At 47.2% G+C, this 20627-nt stretch overlaps 1 protein-coding gene across 4 annotated transcripts in view; it reads left to right on the top strand.

The window, feature by feature from the left end:
- The first annotated feature begins 3606 nt into the window (after positions 1-3606).
- The window catches only part of ARHGAP39 (Rho GTPase activating protein 39), an 82222-nt gene continuing 65201 nt past the window's right edge, over positions 3607-20627 (top strand). For all 4 annotated transcript variants that reach the window (XM_081266495.1, XM_081266493.1, XM_081266494.1 and 1 more), the window contains exon 1: positions 3607-3794. The gene's annotated coding sequence lies outside the window, so the exon portion shown is untranslated. The remainder of the gene's footprint in view (positions 3795-20627) is intronic.

The following is a 20627-nucleotide window of genomic DNA, read 5'->3' as shown; positions in this document are numbered from 1 at the left end:
TAGTTCCTGGTACTGCCTGATGGAAAACATTGTTAATCTTTGTCTTGGTCATTATACTCATTGGCATATTCCTGTGCTGTGGCATTTATTACTGCATCAATATGGTTCCAGTACTAATGAGTTCTTGTTTCTCTTATAGAACACCTATCATTCGAATGGCCCTCCAGCCTATTACTTCTCAATTGGACTTTTATCATGGACCACTCGATAGACCCGATATTTTTAAGGGGGACTCCAAACTGCTTGCCCCACGCCGTCCCTTTTCAGCCTGAAGAAGCCAGAAAGATTCTCTTCGTCCCCCTTCCTCACAGCAGTAAGGAGTTCCCAAATTAGCGGGGGGGAAATGAAGCCAGATTTAAAGTTAGGTAGTCAGTATAGTTAGAAAAATCGGGGTCTAATATCGAGTGAAATCTAAAATGGAGGCCATGCTGAAATCGATTCTAGGAAACGCAGGACACTAGTGTTAATAAGTAGGAAAGGAGGTCTTTGTGTGGCTTTAAAAGAGCAATGTTGCTTCTACGCAGACCATACAGGGGTGGTCTGTGAAACTATGGAAAAAGTTACTGAAAGGTTAGTAAAAAGGCAGAAAGAATTTGAAGCACAACAAGGATGGTTCGAACAGTGGTTTAACAAATCCCCATGGCTGACTACTTTGCTATCCACCTTAGCGAGTCCTTTAGTTATTTTACTGTTAATCCTGACATTCAGGCCCTGCATACTTAACAGACTAGTACAGTCCATGAAAGAAAGACTTTCTGTAATTCAAACTATGGTTCTCACTCAACAATATCAGCTACTCCAGCAGCAGGCAGGGTCACAAACAAACTTAGTCCAAGAATCTGAACAGGCGGAACAATGGATATAAGATTCTATCCATGACATAGAAAAAGGGGGGAATGAAAGACTCCAGCCCCATAACCTGAGGCCTTGTTGCGAAAGTAAAAGTATGCAATAAATAGGCACAAGTACCGGATGAGCTTACCATATAACCGGTTGAGAAAGAGCACTGCACCCATATCTCAGGACATGCTTGAGAATGGAATGTAACCCTGTAGGTTTTCCAAGAACGTATAGTGAAAAGCAAGTTTACCCTAATGCTGGATTCAAAAGAACCAATGAGATACCTGTTAGTGTGCTAGGCGGGAAACAGCTCCCCTCTCCCTATAAAAGAACTGTACCCCAAAGCCCGGTGTGCCAGTACACCAAAGCTTCGGCTGAGGTTTGGCTGTGAAGGCGCCTGTGTATTAATAAACTTGCCTCTTGCTTTTGCAGCCAGTGTGACACGTAGTTCTCCTTTGGACGGGGGATTTGAGGGTCTGAGGGTCTTTCAGCCTCACCATTGCTGAGGCTGGCTTTGAACTCAGCAATCCTCCTACCTCAGCCTCCTAAGTCACAGGGATTACAGGTGTGCACCACCGTGCCCAGCTTTTATTTCCTTTTTAACTGAAGAATTTAGTGGGGGCTATTTCATTGTATCTGGGATGTATCTCACTTATTCCTTTGTAATTACTTTCAAATTTTATTCCTTTTGTGCCAGATTATACTCTGAGTGACACTGATCCTCTGGAATTTGAATCAGTGCCATGGTCAGTTTTTGTGAAATTACCTTGTTTGCATCTTCTGCCTTTTAGATATAATGTTATTTCTATATCTCTTAGTTTAAGTTTGTTAACCATGTTATTCAAGTATTCTGTATTTTGGCTCGTTTCTGCCTGATTTATCAGAGGTGTTAAAATTCTGTTCACAGTGGTTGACTTGTCTATCTCACCAAAGATCAGTTTCAAGTATGTTAATGAATATATTAATAGAGTTAATTATTTATAATTTGCTGAGAATATAATTTCCCCTTGGTCCTTTATAACATTTTGTACTTATGTTCTACTTTTTCTAATATTAAAATTGCTATCTTGCATTTACTTTGTGTCATATCCCCTTAACCTATCTTTTTCCACATTTTAATTTTCAGTTACATAAATGCTCATACCTGTTGGGAAGGAGAGTAGAAATAGAAAATAATCCCCACTACTAGGTCTACCCCTTTTTCTAAGAAAATCCTCACCCTCTATCTTTGCTTACACTCACATAGAAGGTGAAGGCAAAGGATGTTGTTCCCTCCCCCAGAAGTCCTCAATAATTGCATTTGCACCTTTTTAGGATGTGTGGATACGGTTGCCCGCAATCCTCACCCAAACTCTGACCTCGATTTGTGCTACAAGTGTGGACACACAGGGTCATCCCCTCACAATCACAGACCTGTACAGCCAGTGCTACCATCCACAAAGGCCACATGTTGGACGTTCAGACAGGGCAACAAGATAACAGAAGAATGCTCTACACTCCACAAAAAGTGACCTAAGCAAGACCATTTTTATGGAATCAGTGGAAGAGAGAAAAAGAAATAAAACAAGATGATATTGAGGTGCTGGCACAGTCACTAAGGGAATAGTGGAGTCCCCAGGGAGGTGGGATGGAGTAAAGGAGGCCTTTTGCTTTTATAATGAACAGAGAGAGTGTGTTTGCATGATCTTGGAAATTATTCAATGGAGATGGGCAAACTGACAATGCAGGAGAAAGGCATGGATTCCAGTTCCCTGAAGCAACTGTATTTGATAGGAGAAGAGAAATACGAAGGCCTCTTTTCTGGAGAGAAAGTGAAAGGCAGGGGATGGATGTGATGAGCCTGCGGTTTGGTGATGGGTGTTTTGGTCCCCTCTGGGAGGCTTAACTAGAGGGATCTGAGAAGTTATCTGATAGCGGGGAGACATGCCCTCTTGGAGATTGCTTAGGAGTGTGAAGTGCTCTTTCTGCGTATGTGGTCAAGGATTCCAACAGAAGCCCATCAGGCCGGCTGGTGACGTTTCTCCAGAGGCCTCGGAGGAGAATGGTCGGGCTCATCCAGCTGGGTTTCCTCTGGTGAGCGCAATGCAGAGCAAGCTGAAGGTACACTCGTCCACGTGCACTGGGGTGCAGCGAGTGATGACTCGGGGGAAGTGCAGAGTGTGAGTCCGAAGCGGACCCGCAGGCGGCAAGCAGAGGTGCAGAGTAGGTGGGTCTTGGCGCGCTTTTTTTCTGGGTGTCGGAAGGCCGAAGACGGAATGGTGTGCGGTCGCGGAGAGCTTCCGCGGTTTCATATCCTTCTTATTGCTAGAAATGCAAGTTAAATACGACTTCTAGAAATGAATGTAGCAAAAGGGAGCATTATTAGAAAGGCTGAAACAGAGAAAAAATGATAGACACAAAGAAAATGATAAGGGGCAGTTCGATTTGGAGGACGCGAGATATTTTAGCAAGGCTACCTTTCCAGAGTCGAGGAAGGGGGAAATTTCAGATGCAGGAAGGCCAGCATGGTGCGCACAAGTGAAATCATACGAAATACAGAACGGAACGCGCCAGGGGTTACCCACCACCAGCTGAGAAGCGCCGGAAGCACCGGGGCCGTGCGGGTTCAGTGAGCGCAGGTGCAACTGGAGTCGCGCGGCGCTGGGGGCGGGGTCAGGAGCGGGGCGGTGCCAGGACCAGCTCCCGGCACGCCACGCGCCAGCGCAAGCGCAGTGCTGCCAGGCGGGGCGCCCCCTGGCGGCGGCGGTGGAGGTGCGGGGGCGGAGCCGGAGGCGGGGGGTTGCGCTTGGTGACGGGGGACGCGGGGCCGCAGCGCACTGGGCCGGCCGCAGCGGAGGAGGACTCGGACCGCGGGTGGCTGTGGCGGCGGCGGCCCGGTAGTCGCGGACAGATTGGGCGCGGCGCGCGGCCCAGGATGAAGGGCCGTGGCGGCGCGGCCCGCGTGCAGCCGGCCGGTGAGAACGCGGGTGGTGGGCGGCGCGGCCGGGAAGATGGCGGAGAGGTTGCGCTGCGGCCCGGCGTCCGGGGCACGGGCGGAGGCCCCGGCCGGCCGGCGCAAGGAATTCGGTCCTGCAGAGACCGAAGGGGCGCGAGGGGCCGGGCGGGAGGCGCCGAGGCCGCGGGTCGGGCCGCGAGGGGACGAGGCACACGCCGCGGGGTGTGAGGGTGGGTGTGAATCCGCGAATGTGCCCGGCCCGGGGGTGCGTGAGTGTGCCCCTGCTCGAGGGTGGGCATTCTAAGTGTGAGGGGCGGGAATATGGTTGAAGTGAGTCGGATCTAGGGGTCGGAGTGAATGCTTGTGTGCCCCTGCTCGAGGATAGCGATGAGTGTGAGAATGCCTGGCTGGAGGGTGGTGGTGGTTGTGCTTGTGCCCGGCTTGAGGGCGGGTGTGAGTGCGTGGGCCCCCAGCAGGACAGGTGTGAGCGCATGTGTGCCTGGCCCTGGACAGGTGTGAGTGCGTGTCCCTGACCAGAGGATGGGTGTGAATGTGCCCAGCACGAGGACAGGTGTGAGTGTGTGTGTGCGCCCCGCCTGGAGACAGTGTGAGTGCATGTTTGCCAGGCTCAGGGACAGGTGTGAGTACGTGTGTGCCCGGCCTGGGGACTGATGTGAGTGCGTGTGTGCCCGGCCCGAGGACAGGTGTGAGTGTGAAGGTGCTCTTCCTGAGCGGGACGACATTCCATTCCTCCGGGTGAGGTCGGATGGGACCAGGTGGTGACCGCCGGGCGGGGTTCGAGCGGGCGTTGGCTGCGACTCTGATCGGGCTTTGTCCTCCGGGCCCCGGGAGTCGGTGGGCGTCTCCAGGCCGGGTCATGGCTGCCTGCGCGTGGCGTGCCTGGGTTCCGTGGCCGGCCTCTGCGGCAGAGGCGGCTTGCCCTTCCCGGGGTCTCTGAAGCTGGAGCTTCCTCGGCACATCCCGGGGGCCGGCGTGGTGTGGGTGGGGGCCGAGAGCCTGTAGTCCGGGCCTGGACATCTTTATTTTAAAACGTGCAGCCGGCTCCAGGCGCGGCAGCTGTGGGTGTGTTCCATGCTGCTGCTCCTCACCGCAGCTGCTGTGGGCGCTGCGCAGCCTTCAGCGGCAAAAATGCGGCTGGGCCCCCTCCCCCTTCAGTGTTGCGGGGGTTTGACCAAGCCTCCAGTGACCTCTGCAGAAAAACCTACAGTTGCAAGGCTTCGGTTCCTCCCTTGGTGCAGACAATACGGACATTTGTCTTTGAAAACCAGGGAGGGGAATTGAGCATTGCGTCCTGAGTGCCTTCTGGAAACAGCAGGTGGTTCTGATGGCTGCTTCTCTTTCACAATGAGCCTGGGAAGAGAGGAAGAGTGATGGAGGTTTGACGGGACAGCCCAGGATCCATTCATTCCTTAAGCCATCTTGGATGCCCGACTGCTGGAAGGAAAGAGAGGTGCCTCCCTCCTGCGCTTGGTCTAGTGAGCTGGGGAAGAAGGGACAAGAGGGTTTTTCTGGAGCCAGACTGACCGCTTTTGAGTCGTGACTCTTCGTTTACTGGCTCTCTGGTTTTAGGCAAGTACTCTTTGGCTTTGGTTCTTCAGCTGTAAAATGGGTACGCTAAGTAGTACTGGCTCCGGAGACTTGTTGTGAGTGAACTAAAACTTGCAAAACCCGTTGTCCCTGGCACTTGTATTTTAAAAAGCTAGGGATTGTTCTTACAGCCAAGGTTCTGGCCTGGCAGGATTAGGTGTGGGTGGGATTGGGTGCTACAGGGTGCATGTGCGGGCTCTTCAGTTATCCCCAGCACTATTGGTAGATAGTGTGGTATTATACTAGTTTGAAATCGGGGTCTATTGCTTCTTCCACAAACAAGCTGAGGTTATATTAGGAAAAACAGATTTTTATAAAGGTAAAAGAAGGAATCTTGTGTACTTACGTAAGTTTTTTTTTTTTTTTTTTTTTTAAAGAGAGAGAGAGAGAATTTTTTTAATATTCATTTTTTAGTTTTCGGCGGACACAACATCTTTGTTTGTATGTGGTGCTGAGGATCGAACCTGGGCCGCACGCATGCCAGGCAAGCGCTCTATCGCTTGAGCCACATCCCCAGCCCCTTACGTAAGTTATTATATAGAACTGTTTTTAAAAATATCTTCAGAGAAAGAGTGCATCTAATGAACTATCTTGGAATACCATGGAACTTTCTGTCCTTGGTTAGGTAGGATTGTTCCTGGGTAAGGTCCAGAGGACTGAGTCAAACCTCCAAGCCATGTTACTCTCCACAGAGTTGCTTTAGTGTAGCTCCTTAAAATAAACCTTAGATGACCATGAGGATGTGTAACATAATGAAAACTTGAATTACCAGCACAGTGATGTTCTTCTTTCCTCAAACTGTTGGAATAAGTGAAGAGTTGCTTTAGAGCAAAGTGGGGAGAAGCCACATGTTTTCCAAGGAGATGACTGTCCTTAGATCTGATCATCTCTTTCCTCTGTATCTTAGATATATTCATTTTTCTTTTTGGTCCAGGGGATTGCCCCCAGGGGTGCTTTACCACTGAGCTACATCCCCAGCTTTTTAATTTATTTTATTTATTTTTTTAGTTTTCAATTTAATTATAGCCACAGGAAACTGCCTCCCTGTTTTGTCAATAAAGTTCATTGAAACAGCTACATTGCTTGTTTTTGTATTGTCAGAGGCTGCTTTGGCAAATTGAATAGTTGTGACAGGCTGTGTGGCCTGCAAAGCCTGAACCCTTCACTTCTGGTCCAGTCACAGGATAAGCATGCTTCAGAGATTCTGGAGGGAGGCGGCTGCTAGGCTTTGACTGCAAGGAGGCAACACAGGCAGAAAATGTTTTAAATTTAGGAGCAAAGGGAAGAAGATGGTTTATATGTGGTTTAAAGTTTGTATAAGAAATAATGGGAGATGAGGATGATGATAGAAAGATCTCTGCATTTAGGTTGATGACTTCAGTTTTTAATATTCTAGCTAATAAAGAACCATCACAGGGCTGGGGATGTGGCTCAAGCGGTAGCGCGCTCGCCTGGCATGCGTGCAGCCCGGGTTCGATCCTCAGCACCACATACCAACAAAGATGTTGTGTCCGCTGAGAACTAAAAAATAAATATTAAAAATTCTCTTCTCTCTCTCTCTCTCTCTCTCTCTCTCTCTCTCTCTCTCTCCTCTCTCACTCTCTCTTTAAAAAAAAAAAAAAAAAGAACCATCACAGGGATGTGAACAGGGACTTTCCTGATGAGCAATGACAGGTGGGGTGGCCTAGAGAGGAATCAGTCCAGATCAGGGTTTTGGGACAGGTTTCTCTGGACAGTAGTAGTGCATTGCCACTGTGTTTTCTGTGGCTTCATCTTATTTCCTGCATACATTCCATTTGCTTGTGATTTTGCTTCAAGACCCAGGACCAATGCTTATGTGGGACATGCTTGTTTTTATGGCATGAGGATAGCAGAAACTCAGTTTCTCATCAGATTTCATCTTGAATTGGCAGCTCAGCTTCTATGAGCTACAGAATGCAGAGCCCTGTTGCAGGCAAGAGATTAATGTGTACTGGAGATAATACCATGATCCTCACCCCACCCCCAGCCCTCCACAAAAATGATTGAGCCTGCTCCCTGCCATCTGGGTGGCCTCACATGGATGGGAGTTAAGGTGCAGCTAAATAGCTCCCCTCAGCCTAGGACACAGGAGTCTCTAAGGCTTCTCAGACTCAGTACCTGCTCTTTGGACCTTATCCTCTGGTGCTCTGGAACTTCAGTTTGTTTGAGGCTGCTGGAAGCCTGGCTTCCTGACCTGTGTTCTCCCCTTGACTTTGAACCCCTCACTTTCTTTTCCACATAGTTGCTCAGGTGATGTGTGCCAGCCATGGTCTCACCCAGGTATTTGGCAATATCTGGAGATGCTTTTGGTTTCCTTTACTAGGAGTGAGAGACCAGGGGTCCTGATAACTCCTACAGCCCAGGGTGGCACCCAGCTTCCCCAGAGCCTCCTAGACTGTACTCCAGAGCCCCATGTGTTCTTGACCTGCTCTAACTTCAGTGATGCAGCTTTGTTGAGGCACTGGGCCAAGCCTTGCTTGGTGTTTCTTCCTTCAAAACAAGCAAAGCTCATGTGGCTCCTTCAGATCTTTGACCCTGGCTGAGGTAGCATCAGCAGGAGTCCTTCCCCACCTCCTTCAGCACCCATTTCTTTACCTCCTGTCTCCTGTGGGCTCTGGGTGGTGGTTTTGGTCCCTGCACAGCCACACCTGTCTCTGCCTGGTCTGGGAATTCCTTGAGAATAGCATATACATACAATCTTGATGTCTTGTTGTATGTTGCCTTTAACATCAATAAAGATGGGTGGGCTTGAGCTGGGTGCTGTAGTGCATGCCTGTAATCTCAGTGGTTTAGGAGACTGAGGCAGGAGGATTGACAGTTCAAAGCCAGCCTTAACAATTTAGTGAGGCCTAAAGCAACTCAGTGAGACTCTGTCTCTAAATAAAATATAGAAAATGCTTGGTGATATGGCTCAGTGGTTAAGCCATATCCCCAGGCTTGGTACCCTGGGTTCAATACGCGGTACCAAAAGACAGATGGATGGGTTTGGGCTGATGAGTGCCCAGAAAGAATGGTCAACAAGCCCAGGAGTTATTTTCTCCATTTTGGCTGCATCCAACTGACTGTGGCTTCTCTCATCTTATGTTTCCTAAGTATAAATTGTTTGATTCTCAACAGATTCACTTTATTATTGATTCCTGAAAGTTTTAATTTTATATCTTTTTGAACAGATGATGTGTTCACATGGTGCAAAAGCACAAAGGGTGCTCAGCAGAGCTTCCTTCCTTTCTCTCCAGAGCCTGGTTCCCTGGAGACCTGTCTGGACCAGCTTTTCCTATCTCCTTCTGGAGATATTTTGTAACTGTATAGGCAAGCATGTGTTCTTTTTTTCCTTTCCTTTTAAAAACCTTTATGACCCTTGCCTTTTTCAACTGTTTGAGAGGTCATTTTTCAGTACTTTCTTTTCCATGGCTGTGCCTTCTTCGGTGTGGACATGCTGTAATTTATCTAACCAGCTCCTGCTAGTGAACATTATGTTTTGTGCAGATAGAAATGAGGTTGCAGGTACAGCATTTTAAGTGTGTGGATGTGCCTCTTGATGCACTCCTAGAAATATTACTTATGTCTTCAGTCATTTGTTTAATGACATTAGGTTTGCTCTTGTCCCTGAATGTCTTTAACTCTGTACTTCCTTGGTCATATATTTCTCCCAATTATTTATCTCTGCATTTTAAGTACTAAAGTAGGTCTAAACAAATGAGTTTCTCTGTTGGAAATCAGTCACCTTTTATATATATATATATATATATATATATATATATATATATATATTGGTTTTAGGTGGATACAATATCTTTATGTGGTGCTAAGGATCGAACCCAGTGTCTCACACGTGCTAGGCACTCTACCACTTGAGCCACAACCCCAGCCCAAAATCAGTCACCTTGTATGTGTTCTTATGGTTAAGAGACAGGAAAACGTATGTCCACCCAGAATATTGTCCATGCATATTCACAGAAACAACCACCAAAAAGTGGAAACCACCCATGTATTATCCAAAGGCCCAGTGAGGTGACACCCGTTATCCCAGCTACTTGGGAAAGTGAAGTGGTGGGAGGATGCTTGAGCCCATGAGTTTTAACTAGCCTGGGCAACACAGTAAGACCCCATATCAAACAAAAAACAAGCGGGGTGCAGTGGCGCACGTCTGTAATCCCAGCGTCTCAGGAGGCTGAGGCAGGAGAATCATGAGTTCAAAACCAACCTCAGCAAAAGTGAGGCACTAGGCAACTCAGTCAGACCCTGTCTCTAAATAAAATATAAAATAGTGCTGGGGATGTGGCTCAGTGGTTGAGTGCCCCCCTAAGTTCACTCCCTGGTACCTCCCCCGAAAAAATAACCCCAAAACAGAACAAACTAGGATTATAGGTATCCACCACCATGCTCAGGAGCCCAAAAACTCTCATGTGAAGTCGACAAGGCCACACCTCTGATGGAGTACACAGTGGACAGTGCTCACACCCCATGGCAGCTGCGCAGGCAGTATCCACCACAAAACAATATAAATGTCACCAGTATAAGAGTGGATGAATAACATGTGATATATCCATAGGATGGAATATTACTTGACAATAAAATAAATGAATTATTGGTTGGTTTGCATCATGGATGAACATTGAAAATACTGTGCTGGGTCCAAAAAAAAAAAAAAGGGAAAACCAGACATAACTGGTCACGGTGGCACACGTCTGAGCACAGTGGCATACACCTGTAATCTTAGTGACTCAGGAAGCTGAGGTAAGAGGATTGCAAGTTTGAGGCCAGCCTCAGCAACTTAGGCCCTAAGCAACTTATTGAGACCTTGTCTCAAAATAAAACAAAAAGGGCTGGGGATGTGGCTCAGTGGAATAGTGGTCCTAGGTTCAATTCCCAATACCAAAACAAAAACAAAAAAACCCCAAACAACCAGACATGTTGTATCATTACATTTATATGAAATTTCCAGTAGATCCATAGAAAAAATAGTAAATTAATGGTTGCCACAAGCTGTGGGAATTATAGTTAAGAGGAGTAGAGTTTCTAGGGTATTGAAAATGTCCTAAAATTGGCACGATACATCTTGCCCATGTCTGTGAATAGAACAAAACTGTATGCTTTCAATGGGTGAGTTGTGTGTGAGTTTCATCTCAGTGAAACTGTTAACAAAAAGAGTAAGGGCTGGGGATAAAGCTCAGTTGGTAGAGTGCTTGCCTTCATGCACAAGGCCCTGGTTCGATCCCCAGCACTAAAACACAAAAACAAAAACAAAGGTAAGCAAGATTTTTCAGAAGGGAGTGTTTCATGGTGGGAGGTGAAGGCTGGGTGGGGACCACAGAGGGCTGTGGTGGGGGGCTGTGATGTGGACTCAGTCTTGGGTACTGAGATGAGACCCGGGGTTCCAGCAGGCACTGCAGCAGCTGCTATGCAGGTGGGACAGAGCCTTGAGTTACACTTGGACTCCATCAAGGGCTAGTTGTGTCTTTGATTGTAGATACATCACTAACTGACTACATCCTGGCTCTGTCTGCAGGCTAGACACCTGTGCTGTCTTCTGTCCAGGGTCATTGTGTATTTGAAGCTCGACCAAGTTTCGGAGGACTCTGTAAATTACTGGGGGTTATATATAATGTTTTAAAGAGTTAAAACATGGGGCTGGGGTTGTGGCTCAGTGGTAGAGCACTTGCCTAGCATATGTGAGGCACTGGGTTGGATCTCTAGCACCACATGTAAATAAATAAAAAATAAAGGTACATCGACAACTAAAAAATATTTTTTAGGGCTGGGGATGTGGCTCAAGCGGTAGCGCGCTCGCCTGGTGTGCGTGCGGCCCGGGTTCGATCCTCAGCACCACATACCAACAAAGATGTTGTGTCCGCCGAGAACTAAAAAATAAAAATATTTAAAAACATTCTCTCTCTCTCTCTCTCTCTCTCCCTCTCCCTCTCCCTCTCCCTCTCCCTCTCCCTCTCCCTCTCCCTCTCTCCTCTCTCACTCTCTTAAAAAAAATAAAAAAAATATTTTTAAAAAATGAGTTAAAACATTAGTTTTATGAGTAAGAGGCTGATGGGCCAATAGTACTTCTTCTGCCCTCTTGCAGGCTGGTTTGAGACAAACACCAGATGTAGTGAGGTATGGCAGGGACCCCTGAAGCCCAGGTGCTGGGCACGGGCACGGGCACCGACCCCCTGCCTGGCCCAGGCATTCAATTCTTTTTCCTTTTTTGCCATGCTTCTTTTCCCTTTTTCTGCTTTTCCTTTGGACTGTTTCTTTAAGCTACTGAAGTCCCCAGCACTAATCAGATAGGGTGACTGGTGCTTCCTTTGTGCATTAGCTTCACAGAAATGTTTCCTGTTGCAGCCACCTCCACCATTCCCTGGAACATCTTGCTGGCCAATGGATTCTTACCAGGCATCAAGATTGTGCTGAAATCTGCACGGGTGCATCTCTTCACCCCACAGGCCCCATGTTATGCCTGGCACTGGAATGTTCCCTCCTGGAGCTCCTGCTTACTCTCATTATAATGGCTTCACTAATCACAGCGAAGCAGCTTCTAAAACCAGAGAGTTCATAGCAGTGGTGCTGGCCTTTTACCTTGTGTTGGAATCCAGCTGCATCCTGGCATTTCTACTTTTTTTGACCAGAAGTACTAGAAGCAGCCTAAAGCTCGGAGGAAAAATGCTGTGGGTCCCAGAGACCCTCATGTAGGACCTTCCCAGGGATGCGTAGGAACCACAGATGGCTTCTGGGAACAGTGTGGGGCTTCCTGCCCAAGGCCCTGGGGACCCAGGACTATAGAACGCTTCTCCATTGGTTTGGCAGGGCTCCACTGCCTGGCTGGTTCTGTGCTTTCCAGGCCCACCCTTTCTCACCCTGCTCTCAGTATCTCCTGTCCTGCTGTGTGCTCCTGACATGGGGGAGACAGACAAAGCCTCTGCTGGGGGACACAGGAGCAAGTGCTCACACCTCATGGCAACAGTGTGGGCAGCATCTGGGGATCTATGACATCAGGCCCTGGGGGAAGTTGTATAACTCAGAAGTTGTGGACCCTTAGCTGGTCTTCTAGAGAGAGGAATCTTGTTGAGGAAGGAAGCTGTTCACCAGGCCCAGAAGAGGCAGCTGTGGGATGCTGCCAGTGGCTTTTGTGACCGAGGTCCAGGGTAAGGAGAAGATAAGCAGGCACCCAGGGAATCAGGTGGGCTGTTATCAGCATGGAGAATAGGGCTGTCTCCTATTCTATTTTAGTTGTTGATGGACCTTTCTTTTTGTTTATTTATGTTCAGTGCTGAGAATTGAACCCAGTGGAGTGCCTCATACATGCCAGGCAGGTGCTGTACCACTGAGCCACAAACCCAGCCCTAACTTTAAAATTTTAAAAATTGCTTTTAAAAAATTATAGTGCATGCATTAAGAAAACAAAAAACAATGTCCTTTGTGAAGAGATGAGGAACAAAGAAATTTTGATTTTACCCCATCCTCTTAAGTTTGCCAGTTTTTGGGGATCCAGGAATCCCTAACATTTTAGAAATATGAGAGGAAGTTGAGAAGAGCTGTGAAAATGATTCCCTGAATGGCTGGCACCATCAGCCCGTCTGTGGTTTGAACATTGCCTTACTAGAAGATGTCATGTAGTCTAGAAAAATTGTCTTAAGATAAATGGTGCCCACTGTGGCTGCTGGCCTTGTTGTGATCTGGTGTATGTGTGTTCAGACACCATTCTAAGTATTTCCTTGGTTTTAGAAAATCTATGACTGACCTGTCCACATGGTGGACGTTCTTAGTCATGTTCACAGATAGAGCATGTAGGGCTGGAGAGGGCTGTGACCCATGCAGGCACTTAGCTGGTGGCAGAACCCGATCCTCGTCCACTCAGTCACACCTTCTCGCATGTGTTGTCACCTCCCTGAGCTCAGGGTATAAACACATAGTTGTCAATGCTTAGTGTGTCCACATGGACATACAGTGAGACAGTGCAGTGGGGAGGGCAGGCCAGCCCTTGCCCTCACTGTGGTTAGAGGTCAGTGCTGCAGCAACATGGAGACAGCTAGGGTCAGGTGGGCCTTGTTCACAAAGTCCATGAATTTGAATGGAGATGAGCAGGTAGAGGAGGGAAACCACCTATGGAGAGGGGAATCTAGGCTGAGAAGACAGCAGTACAAACCATCCAGCTGGAGCTGTGTAGCAGCCAAGTGTGAAGGCTTGGGCATTGTGTGTAGGGGTGACCAGGAGGGCCTGTGGGCAGCATGGGAGTGAAGACAGCAATCTAGGTGGGGGGCTCCACCAAAGTGGTAATGAGCTAATAGGATGTTGGAAGCCAGAGACCATTTCTAACCTTTTCTTCATTAATTTTTATTGAGTTTTGTGGACATGTTGAGATTTCCTGGTAAAATTGCAGGTGGACTGACTTGCAAGACAGTGAGGAGTTGTTGGGGTATGTCATGATCAAACCTCTGAGTAGGGAGTCATTGTCATAGAGACAGGAGCAAGCTGTGGGCCTGAGGGAGACCTCCAAGGCAGGGATGTAGGTAGAGAAAGGGGTCCACCTACATATGGGCCTCCTGCAGGTCCAGGAGCCTGGAAGGAGGCTACGGTACTCAGAGGCCAAGTGAGGAAGGTTAATCAAGAGAGGAGGGAGAGTGCATGGTGGATAATGGAGAGAAAGGAGTGGTCCAAGGATAGTGGAGAAGAGGGAGCAACCTGAGGCAAGTAATGAGAAGGAGGGAGTGGTCTGATCCACTGTGAGGTCAGAGAAGCAGGATGGGGAATTGCTATTGGACTTGCAGATCATCGTTGATCTACATCGGAGGTGTAAGGGAGTGAGGGGAATAAAAGTACTTTTGGAGTGGGGTTAAGAGAAAATGGGACAGAAGAAATCAGAAGTGTTCAGACAGATGCCTTTTTAAAAAATATTTATTTTTTAATTATAGGTGAACACAGTGTCTTTCACTTTATGTGGTGCTGAGGATCAAACCCAGTGCCTCATGCATGCCAGGCAAGCACTCTACCTCTGAGCCACAACCCCAGCCCCAAGACAGATACCTTTTTGAAGGGCAGTAGGTCACCAGAGTATTTCTTCATATATATATATATATATATATATATATATATATATATATTTTAAGATGCAAGAGATGGTAGCTGGTTATGTGCTGATAGGACCAATCCTGGAGAGAGGAAGAAGTGGTAAAGGAGGAGACAAAGTCTTACTGGAGGCTGGCTGGGTGGCAGGCAGGTAGTGGTCATATGCTAGTCCACAGCGGTCTGTGGGAGTCCTCTGTTTTTTTTTTTTTTTTTTCTCAAAGAAGGAAGCAAACTAAGCATCGGAGGGAGTAGCAGACAGAAAAGGTGAGAAATGGGCCAGGAAGGGTGTGAACCATGAGCTAATGCGGGCTTGGTGGGGATTAAGGAGAGACTGGCCAGCTGTGTTTTCTTTGGGTATTTAGTTGCAGGCATGGAAAAGGGGAGCTCTGGGTTTGCCAGGTAAGCCTGGCCGAGGGAGCTGGAACATAAGGGAGTGAGAAGTAAAGACCCAGAGACCTGTAAAGGGGCCTGCATTTCTGCTGGCCTGGCTGGAGGGTTAGGGTAAGGAGGAGCCCGTGAGGGGATGGGATTTCACCATCAGAGCTTTGAGAGCCTTAAGTGGTACATCTGGGGCGACCTCATCTGATCATTCCTGTGGGAAGACAGTGTGAGCTTGTGTGATGGGGGCCATGGTGGTCCAGGAGTGAGATGATAGCAGACCCCTGTGTTTTCTCTCTTCTGTGGTTTAGATTTATCCATTCCCTTTTTTTTTTTTTTCCTTGTGGTGCTGGGGATTGAACCCAGGGCCTTGTGCATGCAAGGGAAGCACTCTACCCCAAGAAGGCCAGGTGTACAGCCACACACTGCATCATTCTTTGCACTGGGCTATGGTGGGAGCCCTGGAGATGATACCCCTGGGGAGGTAGTGTGTAGAGACAAGGCCTTGATGACAATACAGAGGGCTTTGGAGCTGGAAATGCAGGGCAGGAGCAAAGAGGAATGCTAGCCAGAGTCAGCATTCATTCTGAGATGTCTTTTTTTTTTTTTTTTTAAAGAGAGAGTGAGAGAGAGGGGGACAGAGAGAGAGAGAGAATTTTAACATTTATTTATTTTTTCTTAGTTCTCGGCGGACACAACATCTTCGTTTGTATGTGGTGCTGAGGATCGAACCTGGGCAGCACGCACGCTAGGCGAGCGCGCTACCGCTTGAGCCATATCGCCAGCCCCTGAGATGTCTTAAATGGTTTTATTGAGATATAATATGTATGCCAAAAATTCACCTAACCAAAAATTTGATGCTTTTTAGAAAATTTACAGAGTTATGCAATCATTACCACTGTAAGATTTGAAAGCATTTTCATAACCCCAGAGAGATTTTGTGTGCTCATTTCCAGCCCAGCGCAGGCAATCACGAAACCACTTCTGTCTGCATATTTGCCTTTTCTGTGAGTGGAATCCTATAATATTGGCCTTTTGTTGTCTGACTCTTTTGCTTTAGTGTTTATTCCATTGTACTGCTAAAGTGTCCAATGAGCATGTTCACCATGTTTTGTACCTATGGTCTGGTTGACGAGCTTCCGTTGTTTCTTTTTTTTTTTTTTTAAAGGAGAGAGAGGGAGAGAGAGAGAGAGTTTTTAATATTTATTTTTTAGTTCTCGGCGGACACAACATCTTTGTTGGTATGTAGTGCTGAGGATCGAACCCAGCGCCCTACGCATGCCAGGCGAGCGCGCTACCGCTTGAGCCACATCCCCAGCCCCTGTAACAGTTTTTTATATGTTGTAAATGCAAGTTCTTTGTCAGATGCATGATTTGTAGATTTTTTTTTCCTGTCTGTGGCTTATTTTTTTTCCCTTTAATTTCCTTTCCTCTCTCTCTCTCTCTCTCTCTCTCTTTTTTTTTTTTTTTTTTTTCATGGTACTGGGGATTATCCAGGGATTCTACCTGTGAGCTACATATTCAGCTCTTTTTATTTTGACAGGGTCCTGCTAAGTTGTCCAGATTGGCTTTGACCTTGTGATCCTCCTGCCTCAGCCTCTTAAGTAGCAGGGATTACAGGCTGCACCATTGCATCTGTCTTCTGGTCATTTTATTTTTCTTTCTTTCTTTGTACCAGGGATTGAACTCAGGGGTGCTTAACCACTGAGCCACATCCCTGGGTCTTTTTATTTTTAATTTTTGAGATGGAGTCTCACTGTGTGTTGCTGATACTGGCCTTGAGCTTGCACTTTTCCTGCCTCAGACTCCCAGGTTTTTGTTTTCTTAGTGGTACACTTTAAGGCACAAAAGTTTTGAGTTTTGGTAAAGTCTATTTTATCTCTTACACCCTCTATCATATCTGCCTTGGGTATTGCATATGAGAAGTCTTGGCCCTTCAGAATACTGAGAGCCAGTTTCTGTACTCGGTTTAGCAACATGGAAGTTGCTGGTAATGTCAGCAGTGCAGGGATGTGGTCAGTAGTGTAGGGTTGCAGCATCAGTGAAAGGTGAGGTGGAACCCTGTGGTGGCGACTGCAGGGACACCTGGGCAGAGGGTGAGGGAGCCCTGTTGGATTAATGTCTTTAAGATGGAAGAGACAGGAATGTTTTTAAATGCTGACAGGAAGGGAGAGGCAAGGAATAACTGATAGCATAAGCTTTCATGGAAGGAGGAAGTCATTTGTATGGGTTTTCTTTTTTTTTAATATTTACTTTTTTAGGTGGACACGATATCTTTATTTTATTTTTATATGGTGCTGAGGATCGAACCCAGTGCCTCATGCGTGCTAGGCAAGCTCTACCACTGAGCTACAGCCCCAGCCCATTGCGTCAATTTTCTATTGCTTCCAAAATAAGTTACCACAAATTTAGCAGCTTCAGATGGTACAGCCCTGTCCTGCAAGTTTTGTAGGCAGGGTGGCTCTGAGGGTGTTCTGTGCCTTTGGGGTTAAATGTACAGATGCTGTGAACCAACAGTGAGGAGACCTGTGCCATCCTCCCTGAAGGCTGCGGTGGTGACCATGTGATGTGTGCCTGTGGGGTTGCCAGCAGGATGTGACTGTGCTCAGTGCACCTATTTCCCTGCCTGAGGACACATGCTTGATGCCTGTATGCCTTGGGTCCCTGTAGGGCCAGCTGTCTATGGCAGGATCTGGGGTGAATCCCAAGTCAGCTTTTCTCTGGTTCACCTCCCAAGCACAAACCCAGAACCTTGGCTCTCATCTTGGGCTCTGCTTTTTTTCTTTTTGGTACTGGGAGTTGATCCCAGAGGTGCTTAACCACTGAGCTACATCCCCATGCCTTTTTATTTTTTTATTTCAAGACAGGGTCTTGCCAAATTGCTTAGGGCCTCGCTGAATTGCTGAGGCTGGCCTCAAACCTGGAATCCTTCTGTCTCAGCCTCCTGAATCTTGGACTCTATTTTTGGAAGAGCCCTATGAAGACTGGGTCTAAGCAGCCAGGGACCAGGTCCTGGTGGTCTTCCTCAGCAGACTTGGACTTGCCAGTGGCCTCAGATAGTGTCCAGGCAGATGTGCTTTCAGATGCACTCAGTGCATTTCCCACTTAACAATATTTCACCCAGGATGAGCTCATAAGGGACGTAAGCCACGGCAAGGGAAGGAGTAGCTGTGGTTCCTCCCCCCAAAATCTCTGCCCCCATAAGGCCAGATACTGTGCTTAAGACTCAGCAGCCTGTGTAGTTTTGTGCCTGTGACCCTGTGATGGAGACTAACCCTTTGGGTCATGTTTGAAAAGCTGCTCCCAGAGGGGTGCCCACACACAGGCATCTTGGTCTGGGAACTGGCTTCCCTGCTGGGTTAGGAAGGAGTCATCAGAGCCCCTGCCTCCATCTGATAACTCAGTAACCTCACTTAAAGACGAGCTGGGTACTGTGGTGCAGTGAGTCAGGAGGCTGAGGCAGGAGGATCGCGAGTTCAAAGCCAGCCTGAGCAACTTAGCAAGGCCCTGAGCAACTTAGCAAGGCCCTAAGCAAATCAGTGAGACCCTGCTTCTAAATAAAACATAACATAAAAAATATGAGAAAGACAGGGGCTGGGGATGTGGCTCAGGCGGTGGCGTGCTCGCCTGGCATGCGTGCGACCCGGGTTCGATCCTCAGCACCACATACCAACAAAGATGTTGTGTCCGCCGAGAACTAAAAAAATAAATAAATATTAAAAATTCTCTCTCTCTCTCCTCTCTCACTCTCTCTTTAAAAAAAATAAATAAATATTAAAAATTCTCTCTCTCTCTCTCTCTACTCTCTCACTCTTAAAAAAAAATATGAGAAAGACAAACAGTCAGTACAGATGAAGAGTGAGGGCACCCCAGTGTTTCTGCCCATTTCCTCAGGCTTGATGGAAACAGCCAGCCACATGGAAATTGTTGATGTCTGAAGCAAAAAGGTGGCTGGTTGCAGCAGCATTTTGAGGGGTGCTCGTCTCCACACTGGCCACCCGGCCTGTCCTACCAATCAGGGTGGAGTGGTGCTCTGTGAGTGCCTGAGAAGGGCAGTGGTCTTGGGAGAGCAGCAGTCCCTGGCGGCCCTTCCAGCTTGGCTCTGTTTGGCAGATCTTGATTGTAGAGACCCTCTGATGTTGTCTTTTGGCAAAGAGTTGCAGTTTTCACACGCAGCACTTATAATATATTCTCAAAGAGAGTGAGTGTTCATGTGTTTCTTGCTCAACGTAGGTTGTCAGACATTCTGCATGAAATGCTGTCTTCTTCATCTTAAGTGGGGGAAGTTAGTAATCATATATCAATATATCATATATCAATCCAGTCAAGTGTCCTAAAGTGCAACCAAACAGTGGTGAAGCGCCTCAAAGAAGAAGCAGGCTTTGTGTCAGGGCCTCCTGGTGGCCAGGCAGGCAGCACGGCACTGGCTGCTGCTCTTCCTGCACTGGCAGGACAGCACTGGCTGCCTCTGTGTGCATTCATTTGTGATTGTGACCTTTTTGGTTGTACCTGGAATGTAAAGCTTGAGGCTTTCCCCCTGCCTGCTATTTTTTAAATCATTGATTTGATTTTTCGAGCTAAATACAAAAATTTCCCTATGACTATTACCAGAAATGCATATTGGAAAAATCATGTGATTTATGAACTTGTAAACTATCAGAAACCAAGAGGTGTTCTACCAGGAATTGTTTGCTGGGGAGGTATCCACAGTACAACTGTGTTTGCAGCTTGACAAATATTAGTAGATGATGAACTGAGAACTTCTTTTGTGTATTGAAATAATGTATGTGGTAGAAATGAAAAAAAAGATTTTTTTAGCTTTAGGTGAACACAATATCTTTATTTTTTTATTTTTAATTTTATTTTTATTTTCCCACCAATAAGGCTGGGGTATACTCAGTGGTAGAACACGAGCCTTAGAACACGTAAGGCCCTGGGTTCCACCCAGCACTGCAGAAAACAAAGTTCCACCAATAGGCCTAATTAGTGTCCAGGTGCTCATGGTTGAGAGACTTTTGTGAACTAACTAGAAGAACTAACTAGAACCCAGTACCTCATGCATGCCAGGCAAGCGTGCTGCCACTTGAGCCACATCCCCAGCCCCAGAAATGAAATTTTAATCAATGCAAAATATGTCTATAGAGTCAAACTCCAAATCAGTTTTAAATGCTGTGGGAATTTGTTTTTAATAAGGGTATTTTTTTTTAAAGAGAGGAGAGAGAGAATTTTTTAATATTTATTTTTCAGTTTTTGGTGGACACAACATCTTTATTTTATTTTTATGTGGTGCTGAGGATCGAACCCAGCGCCCCGCGCATGCCAGGCGAGTGCGCTGCCTCTTGAGCCACATCCCCAGCCCTGCTGTAATTTTTAAAGAAAGCACATTGGCTCCAGGTAAGGGTTTCCGACTGGACACAGGCAAATGCTTTCTCTCCCCAAAACTGCTAAATGAATGCTAAACTGATATTTTAAAACTTCACATGGGATGGTCAAAGTGGGAGAAGAGACAAGAGTGATGGAGTTCTGGAAGCTAGAATGCAGACAAGAGAGTGGCAGTTCACTTAGCATATCTGAGGAAGCCAGATCATGTGCTGGCACTGAGGGAAGCAGATGATGGGTTCCACCTGTGCTGCAGAACCATCAGAATTCTCCAGCATCAAGCTGGGTGTGGTGGAGTGGCACAAGCCTGTGTTCCTAGTGGCTAGGGAGGCTGAGGCAGGAGGGTTACAAGTTGGAGGCCAGCCTCAGCAACTTAGTGAGGTCCTAAAGCAACTTAGTGAGATGTGCT

Source organism: Spermophilus citellus (genome assembly GCF_964194105.1).
Source record: "Spermophilus citellus genome assembly, chromosome: 14".
Lineage (NCBI taxonomy): Eukaryota > Metazoa > Chordata > Mammalia > Rodentia > Sciuridae > Spermophilus > Spermophilus citellus.
The sequence above is the reverse complement of the archived record's forward strand: the minus strand, read 5'-3'. Positions and strand labels throughout refer to the sequence as shown.